At 45.7% G+C, this 9,955-nt stretch overlaps 1 protein-coding gene and 1 pseudogene across 1 annotated transcript in view; both read left to right on the top strand.

Moving 5' to 3' along the window:
- LOC102488255 (arachidonate 15-lipoxygenase) overlaps positions 1-9,955 on the top strand; it is a 143,746-nt gene that overhangs the window by 29,804 nt on the left and 103,987 nt on the right. The window lies entirely within an intron of this gene.
- Positions 1-9,955, top strand: part of LOC102478603 (calcyclin-binding protein-like) — a 48,909-nt pseudogene that overhangs the window by 15,603 nt on the left and 23,351 nt on the right.

Genomic DNA, 9,955 nt, shown 5'->3' with positions numbered 1-9,955 from the left:
TCTGGCTTCCTCAAGAATGGTAGAGTAGTTCCTGTTCTTCCCTGAGGCAATGCAGGGCTGGTAACCATCATCTCACTGTCCATAGGCAGAGAAATTCTCCTGTATCTGGCTTCCTCAAGAATGGTAGCGTAGTTCCTGTTCTTCCCTGAGGCAATGCAGGGCTGGCAACCATCATCTTCTCACTGTCCATAGGTAGAGCAAGTCCTTCTATATAATATATTTCTCAACTAGTTTAAGACAGGTAAAGATTCTTCCTGTTGTTTACAGTTGCAAGTTCTCAATCCTTGTTTTTGGCTTCAGCTTGCTGGCCCGAAGGCCACACGCTGGCTGGGCCCCGGAGAGGCAGCTGAACGCTGGGCAGCTAATAATTTTTGAAACTTCCGCCTGCCGCCGCCTAGCTCGCTCGGCACGGGGTCCCAGGGGGCGGCGGGAGACCCGCAGCCGGGCCGGGGGGGCCGGCACAGGGCCTCTCTCCTAATAATTTTTGAAACTCATTTAATATTTTTAGAGCATCCAGTTTAAGAGAAAGCTTTTGAGGACAAATTTGTTTGTTAGAAATAATGTGTCCCGGGACCAGCAGATGGCGTAATGGCTATACATCGCTGGACTCCCATGTAGTCAACTGTGGTTTGAGTCCCGGACCCAGTGGCTTAAACTCACACTGGGGGCGTGTGCGTGTTTGCCGAAGATCCTGAGAGGAGAATGGAGGAGAAGGGATTGCGGCGTGGCCATCCCCCCGGGGGGAGGGGGTGATTTCTCGCTTTCTGTCTCTCTCTCTGTCTTTCTGGTGAGCACACATGCCCTATAGCAAAAACCTCTCCAAAAAAAAAAGAAAAGAAAAGAAAAGAAAAAATATGTCGTAAGTAGTTAAAAGAGCCGTTTGATAATCCTCCTTGTTTCAGCCTCAACTCAGTGTCTGCAAATAATTTTAATAACTCTTTTGATTAGCAGACGCTAAAAGAATGTCATCCATGTAATGAAACATGTAACAAGCCGAATATTGCTGTCCTATACCTTGTAAGGCTGCATTGAAAAATGCTGACATAAGGTGGCGCTGTTGGCTATACCCTGGGAACCTAGTTAAAGGTTCCCTATGGTTAGTATAAGGCACAGAGAAGGCAAGATGCTGGCAATCTTTAGGATGTAAGGGAATAGTATAGAAATAATCATTAAGATCTAATACATTGAAATGAAAGTTGAGGGGAAGCACTGGGACTAGAAAGGCCAGGTTGTAATGGTCCCATTATTAGCATGGTGGCATTAACTTTTCTCAAGTCCTGCAATAACCTCCATTTTCCTGACTTCTTTTGAATGACAAAAATGGGAGAATTCCAGGGGTTAAAACAGGACTTAATGTGTCCCACTTTTAATTGTTCCTGAACAAGCAGCTTAACTGCCTCAATTTTTTTCTCCAGTTAAGGGCCATTGTTCAACCCAGACAGGCTCCTCTGAAAGTCACTGTCTATTGGAGCTGCAGTCCAAATAGTTGGGAGATTTACCAAGGCCCCTACCCTAAATTTGTCCCAGAATTCCCTAGCCTTTTGCTGTCTAAATTTTGGAACACGGGAATAGGGGAGTGTCAGTCTTGGGCTGTCTTTCCTTTAACGCAGTAGCTAAGGCCGTATCCTGAGAGGGTAAGAGGCCCTGATCAAGTAGTAATTCTGTTACAGATGAGGAAGGACGGTATAGGTGTAATCCCATTTGATGAAGTCCATCTCGTTCCCGTAGATTCAAAGGCACATCAGATAAAAAACAGGGTTGAAACCATCCTGCATGACCCTCCTGATCTGTCCGAGTAGGAACAGCAGAGCTCTTTGCTGGTGATTGAACATATCCTTCCCCTTCCAATGTGGAGTTAGTAAATTCACATGGCCAGTTTTGAGGCCAATGCTTTTGGGTTATAATGGAAACATCAGGGCCAGTGTCTAAAAGTCCCTGAAATTCTCTCCCTTGTATGGTTAGAGTATGCATTGTCCGAGTTTCCTGAATAGCTTGCAGAAGATAGACCTGGTCTATGGACCCAAATCCTTGTCCTCTGGGCTCTGTGGTTCATACTCACCCTTGTAAAACCGCAGGTACCAGCCTGAGCGGAGCTATACAGTCAGATTCAAGAAGCAGAATAATTTGAAAGGCAGAGGCTATAACCTTGATTTCTCCGGAATAATCTGCATCTATTATGCCAGAGGTTACTACTAATCCTTTTAACAACATACTACTTCCTAAAATCAACCCCACTGTGCCCTGTGGCAAAGGCCCACAATCACCTATGGACTCCTACCAGGTGTCACTACCCACCTGGAGATGGGGTGACATCCAGTCTTGCAATGCCTGGTGCTGCCCGATAGAGATCTCTGATTGTCCTTGGCTGGCCAGAACCTCTGACGGGCTAGATTGTCCTGCATTTCCTGAGAGAACCTCGGGAGTGCCCCTACTGTTTGATGGAGGCCCCGTTTCATGGAGGCCCTCGTGGCCTCCCATCTATGTGTGTTTGGGTTCTACATAAACTGGCCCAGTGCCTTCCTCTCCAGCATCTCGGACCTATCCCGGGAACCTATATGTCAGTGGTCTCAGGGCTTTTGGTTCTCTAGTAGCGTATTCCCTTGATTGTTTTGGTAGTGACTGTCACGTGCCATATGTCCTGGTCTGTTGCAGTTGGAACAATTACCCTTTGATTTCTTTTGGATTACTTCCTTTAATGCAGTAGCTAAAGCCATATCCTGAATTTGCGGTTCCCCAATGTCTTGACAATCTAGTGAAATCAGTCACTGTCCCCTCTGTGTGTGTGAGTGGAGCAATAACTGTTTTCCAAGAGGCATTAGCATTTTCAAAGAACAATTGTTTCAACAAAATTTGTCCTGCCTCCTGACCAATCACAACATGGCTTGTGTCGAGTGGGAAATAAAATCTTGCTGTAAGTCACTGGGTCCCTGTTGTACACTGCTCAAACTGCCCGTCCCTTGATCCTGACCAGGAAGCCTTTTCCAGCATCTCAAGCAGAGAATGTGAAGCTTCTGATATGTCTGTCGTGTATATCTGATTTGTGTACCAGTCTCGGCATGCTGCCCTCTGCCAGTCAACACTTCAAACGTGACAGGCATCCCATGTTGTTGATTCCTATTTGCCTGCTCTTGGGCTTCCTCAGGCCAATCAGATTTCCATAACAGATAATCTTCTCCTGACAAGCGTGCCTTGCCTCGCACCTGCCAACCATTAGGGGTAGACGCAGATTGCGTAGCTGTCTCTAATACTGCAATCGTATACAGTGCTGCGGGACCATATTGTGTACAAGCCGTTTTTAATTCTTTTAGAGTTTTAAAAGATATTGGTTTAATGCTGACGCTGATTTTGTCCTGGATTGTCAGGATCAGGAGTTTCTACAACTGGGCATAATTTAAATCCCAAAGTATCCTCTGTTCTATAGGCAGAATGTAAAACTCTCTGAGGAGGGTTAAAGTGAGAGCTGTCCCAGCGCCATCTGATATGCTAGTAGGTTTTGACTGGGAAGCAGCCAGCTGTAGTTGGGGAGCCAAAGGGCAGCAGCTGCATTCTCTTCCCGCCCTGCAGTTGCTTCGGAATCTGCAGACTTAAGTCAGTCTAACTTCAAAAGACCGCCACTTTCATGATCCAGTCTTACCTGTCTATCCTTGTCTTTAGTTAGAGACTCTGAGTGTTTTTTAGTCGAGGTACTGAGCCAGCTCCAGTTTCTTCCAGAGGCTTTTGTCTCAAGCACTCCTTCATTAAATTCCAAAGGGAGAATGCACAAACGGGAGTCCTGAGTCCTGTTAGGACCCTCTGCTGTATGTCCTTCCCTGGTCTGTTCTCTGACCTTGTCCCAGGTCTCCTCATAAACTGTTCCTTGCTCTGGGAACCAAGGGCATGTTTCCTGCACAGAATTCAGAAACTCATGTGACTGCTTGATACTAACTTTATCGCCCCTAGCTTTTAACATATAAAACAACATTTGGACATACATATCTCTCTCTTTAGGTAATTGTGTCCCCATGTTGTACACCCAGCGATAATCAAGTCCACTCCTTCTCTTACTCTGCTATCTCCTTTTGCTACTCTGTCATCTTCTTTGTTTACTCTGTCATCTCTTTCTTCACCTCTATTTATTCTTTATTTTACTCTATAGCTTTCTTACCTTACTCAATTTTCTCCAGCTGGCCTCAAGGAATGTCCACTCACCTGATTTTTTCTAGTTCCCTCGTACTCAGGCCACACGTTCGGGCACCGCTTGCCGAGACCCACTCAGCTGAACATTTGTGAGGACTGGGTGGGCTCAACTTCTCCGATGGAGAAAGCCATGACCTTGAGCCACCTCCGGTTTATTATTTAAAATCTGTCTCTCTCTCTCACTCATGTTAAAGAACTATCTTATTTAACTTTATTTATTTATTTATTTAAATTTGACCAGAGAAGGACAGTGAGCGAGAGGGAAAGAAAGGGGGAAAGTGAGAGAGCAAGCCGCCAGCTGGGACTTGAACCGTGGTTAGCCATGTGGGAGTCCAGTACCCTTAGCTACTATGCTACCTGCCAGGCCCAAGTTTATTATTTTATAGGGCAGAAAGCAGGGGAAGAGGAAATGGAATGCAAAGCCAGTTGTTTTCAGATGTTAATGGCTGATGATATGAAAATTTGATTTCTTCTGATTCTTTTGGGCAAAATCTGAATAACACGTGTGGCTTCCTTAGACAGATACTGCTTTGCACTCTCAACAGCTAGCGTATTTGTATTTTAATGCTTTCATAGTTATGCAAATGAAGGTAATGAACAACACTTCTGCATATGTCTGAAGGTCACTGCGTTTGTTCAGAATGACCACTCTCCACACCATATGTGTTGTTTTTAACATCACTGATAATTATGATAAAATTAAGACATACACACTCCAAATCTAGGGCAAACTCAATCAAGTTCACGTCAGTCTCTCATGGGATTGGAAGTAGCCAGACTGACTTTCAGACCTTTTGAGATCTACAATAATTTTGCTTGTTTACCTTTTTGGACTTTGCATATGTAATCTATTAATAAATTTGTTTATTCTTGCCTAGATACTCTCAGACTTCATATGTCTCAGGTTTTTTCAGCTATATCTGCTGTGAACTTTTTTTTTTTTGGGGGGGGAGAGGTTTTTGCTATAGGGCATGTGCACTTGCCAGAAAGATAGAGAGAGACAGAGAGATAGAAAGCGAGAAATCACCCCCGAGGGGGGATGGCCACGCTGCAATCCCTTCTCCTCCATTCTCCTCTTGAGATCTTGGGCACGCACGCACATGCGCCTGGCGTGAGTTTAAGCCACCAGGTCCGGGACTCAAACCGCAGTTGGCTACATGGGAGTTCAGCGACATAGCTGTTACGCTAATTGCTGGTCCCCTTTGCTGTGAACTTCTATCAGGGACCCCTAGATAGACCTCTGGTTGAAGATCCCTGACTGCCATCCCTGTCAGCATCCCAATCTCAGCACGAAGCATCCAGAGCAGTCTTCACTTAGCGGCAGTTTGGGTACTTCTTCAGAGGGGGGAATGAGATAGCAGTTAGACTTCACTTACAGGTAGATAGGATAAGGGTCCCAAAAGAAAGTCATTATTATTATTATTTTTTAATGAAGTCTCTGTGTTTTTCCTCTATGGTCTGATAAATGTACAACATATACCCCTTTTACATGTCTCTAAAGAATTTATGATTCCTTACTGATAAGACAGGGATAGGGATATTGAGCACACAGACAGGGTAAAGACCCAAGATGGCGTCACAGTGGCTAAGTTTTCCCAGCCAAAAGCTGGCTATGTTGAGACTCAAAGCAACTGTAGCTAAGGGCAACAGTTTCTATTCAGGAACTGTATTCTAGCAAGAATCAGGATGCAATGGTCTGCTGACCCCAGGAAGAATAGAGTAATAAATCACTCAGACTACCATGTAACCATTTTCTGAAGCCCACTTCCTTATCAGAAAGCTAGCCCATTGCTCAGACTGCTAGATAAAGACCCCTCACCTCCAGCCCCTCTTTGGCAACCCATTCAGTACCCCTTCCACTGCATTGGAAGCTTTTTCTCCTTCCTTAATAAGCTCCACTTTCCTTTCCTGTGTCCACGTCTCTAATTCTTTATGAACGCTAGACAAGAACAAGCATCAATGTTGGGTCTGATTACCCAGCACTCCCGCCTCAGTAGGACTTTTCATTTCTACCTAAGTAGTCATTTGATATGGGCCTCTCCGCTGAGACACATTTGCTTCCAGAATAAAAATGACTCAGGGTATGGGAATGACTGAGGGTGAGTTGTCCTCTGGAAAAAGCCATTCCAGAGAACAGCGGAGAAAATGGTGAATGGGAACCTTGGAGAAGAGGCAGAGAGGAGTCTGGCAAGAGATTGTCATTATGTTGAAGGAATGCATAGTTCCCATTGTGGCGTATCAGGCATGGTCCTTGAAAGACTTGCACAATTGTCTGCAACAGGTAGGAAAAGGACGGGTTAAAGAGAGCTTGGTGAGGCTCTTTTCCGACTGGAACCATGGAGGTCATTCAAGAGAAGAAAAGGAAGGTTCCTGCTGTGTCCAAAACCAAGAAAAAGGCTCCTGCTGCCGCGGAAGCCACCAAGAAAAAGGTTCCTGCTGTGTCAGAAACCCTTAAGAAAAAGCAAAGGAATTTTGCAGAGTTGAAGATCAAACCCCTGAGAAAGAAGTTTGCTCAAAAGATGCTTCGAAAGGCGAGGAGGAAGCTTATCTATGAAAAAGCTAAGCACTATCATAAGGAATATAGACAGATGTACAGAACTGAGATTCGCATGGCCAGGATGGCAAGAAAAGCTGGCAACTTCTATGTACCTGCAGAACCCAAATTGGCATTTGTCATCAGGATCAGAGGTATCAATGGAGTGAGCCCAAAGGTTCAAAAGGTGTTGTAGCTTCTTCGTCTTTGCCAGATCTTCAATGGCACCTTTGTTAAACTCAACAAGGCCTCAATTAACATGCTGAGAATTGTGGAACCATATATTGCATGGGGGTACCCGAACCTGAAGTCAGTAAATGAACTAGTCTACAAGCATGGTTATGGCAAAATCAATAAGAAGCGAATTGCTTTGACTGATAACTCTGATCGCGCGATCTCTTGGTAAATTCTGCATCATCTGCATGGAGGATCTGATTCATGAAATCTATACTATTGGAAAATACTTCAAAGAAGCAAATAACTTCCTGTGGGCCTTCAAATTATCTTCTCCAGAGGTGGAATGGAGAAAAAGACCACCCATATTGCAGAAGGTGGAGATGTTGGCAACAGGGAAGACCAGATCAACAGACTTATTAGAAGGATGAACTAAGGTATCCGCCATGATTGTTTTTGTACTCTGGTCAGTAAATAAATAGTGGCTGTTTTTAGACTGCAAAAAACAAACAAACAAACAAAAAAACAAAAACAAAAAACAGAGAGTTTGGTGAGAAGAATAGGGAGTAACCTAAGAGACTACAAATGGGGCAACTAGGGGTGTTTCTTCAACAGGATTCCTGTGGCTTTCAAGAGGGTGTTGCAGAAAATAGACCACCCAGACACCAAGCACCACTCAAAGAGTAGAAGAACTCAGATTTATAACGCTGGCGGTCCCAGAGGAGCTCGTACTCCAAATCCTGGGCACCCACTTGTGGCAGTTACAGGGGTTATTATTGTTTGGGTCACAGATGTTACAGACCAAGGAAACTGGAAAAGTCGCAAACAGTTGGAATCCATTTTGTAGCATTCCCCCCGCGGGCCATTTATAAAGGCGGGACAGGAACACTTCCTGCCCACAAGCAGATTTTAGCGACATTGTCCATATCATTTCCCCATCTGATGCCCCTAGCTTTTTTTTTAGGGCATCATACAAGGCCTTGCAACCTTTTGATTTCCAATTGGCCAGGGCAGTCGCAGCCAAGCATAGTTTGGGAAGGTTCAGAACAGGTGTGTACTTGATTTCCTTCTGCTGTGCGTACATTGGTCAACCTCCAGAGTGACCAAAGCAGGACTGTAGCGTCCTCACTTTCAAAGTGGTAGCTGGAGCAGCTTTGTCTGGTCTACTTTTACAGCCCAGGGCCTGGGAGGGTTCATGGAGGCAGTCCTCTTGACTCTACTGTGATGGATTTACGGGGTAGTAGGAGTGTCCAGAACCATGTGAGGCCCCATCCAAACAGGAGGGGTTCTAGCCTTTTATCCACACCATGCCCCGAGTTGGTGGAGGTTTATCCTGTTTCCAAGGGGGAATGGAGCCCTTTCCAGAGCGTGTCACGCTGTATGTTGAAGGGCGCACCCCAGGGCTCGTCAAAAGGAGAGTAGCTGGGTTGTCTAGGACTGCAGCAGACCCAGAGAAGTGCTAAGGGTAATAGTTCTAACCAAGAAGATGTCAGAGGATCTGAAGAAGTGCTAAGAGTTCAGCCAAGTCCTTCCTGTCTCTTGGCATGACTTAGCCAAGGTGATTTTAAGGGTTTGGTTCATGCACTGAAATCTTCCTGAACTCTGGGTACAGTAGGCAGCATGGAGTTTCCATTTTCTTAGCCATCGTCTGGGTGATTCTGGAGACAAAGGCAGGCCCATTGTCTGATCCAGTCAGTGGCATCCCATACTGAGGGTTAATCTCCTTCAATAATACCTTGACTGGCTCATGGGCCTTTTCTGTTCTAGTGGGAAATGCCTCTCCCAGCCTGAATAGGCGCAAACTGGTACTAACAGATATTGGTAATCTCAACACAGCTTGATGTCACTGAAGTCTACTCATAAGGAGAGGTTCCAATAGCCTGGACTCCAGGGGCTGGTTCAGCACCCAGTGGGCATTGCTCAGCCACAGCTAACACAACTGCATTTGACATGGTCCAAAAGTCGTGCGACACCTGGTAGCTGCCACCAACCCTCTCTAGTCTTTGTTTTCCCTTCTTCTGTTGCCCACTGATATTTTTCCCTTTGGATTTGGGAGCTCTGGCAATAATAGGACTCCAGTTGTTTGCATAACAGCTGGAGGATTTCGTCCTTATTTGAACTGGTGGCATATTTTAGGGCCCAGGTGAGTGCCCATAGTTCAGCCTGCTCAGCTGACTAGCCTCTGTGGTCACCACATACCCAGTTCTCCATTGTCCATCCTGTACAGAAATGCTGCCATCCATGAAGTGTTAGATCTGGTCCAGGTCGGGCTTGTCTGACTGGTCTAGTTTACTTGAATAGCCCTTATCACTGACCTCCTCGCAGTTACGATTGGGTGATCCAGGCTTGGCAGGTAAGGTGATGACTAGGTTTTGCATACACACCATCTCTAGCCGCATGTGTGGGTTCTTACATAGTAACTCCTGGTACTGAGCCATTCTGCCCCCATCAGCCACTGATAGCCCCTAACCGTTCATTAGTGTCACAACAGCATGGGGAACTTTTTTCCCATTTGAAGGCAAACAGGGACTGGTTCTTGAAAGTCAGTCAGAGACAGAGGAGGGCATTGTTGAGGTCCAAGCATGTGAACTAACTGGCTTGAGGTGGCAGGAGGCTCAGGAGTGTATAGGGGTTTGACACTACAGAGTCGGGGGTGATAGTGGTGTTGTTCATGGTGTGGAGATTTTACACTGGCTGGTAATTTCCTCTGGCCCTTCCTAACCAGCAGTAGTGGAGTGTTTCAAGGACGCTGACATTTACCCAGAATTCCACCTTCTTTAAGGCACTTCATGTGTCCTTGGATGCCCAATTATTCTGTGTATTGCCTCTGCCTCCCTAGGGTGATGCCAGGTGTCAGGGACAATTGGGGCATGGTTCTTTGCCATCTTCCATCCAGACCATTGGGAATTCCACCTGTAGGTTTAGCAGGTTGGCATGTTCTTCTTTAGAACTAAAGAGACACCATTCATTTTCTCTTGGCACCATTGCCACCATTATTAGGGATCTTCCTTTCCCAGAGTTGAGTAGGCTGATCCACCTGGAGTAAAAGCGCTCCATGGTTATCAGTTCCTT

This window comes from Tupaia chinensis, unplaced genomic scaffold, assembly GCF_000334495.1.
Source record: "Tupaia chinensis unplaced genomic scaffold, TupChi_1.0 Scaffold000330_1, whole genome shotgun sequence".
NCBI classification, from domain to species: domain Eukaryota; kingdom Metazoa; phylum Chordata; class Mammalia; order Scandentia; family Tupaiidae; genus Tupaia; species Tupaia belangeri.
The sequence above is the reverse complement of the archived record's forward strand: the minus strand, read 5'-3'. Positions and strand labels throughout refer to the sequence as shown.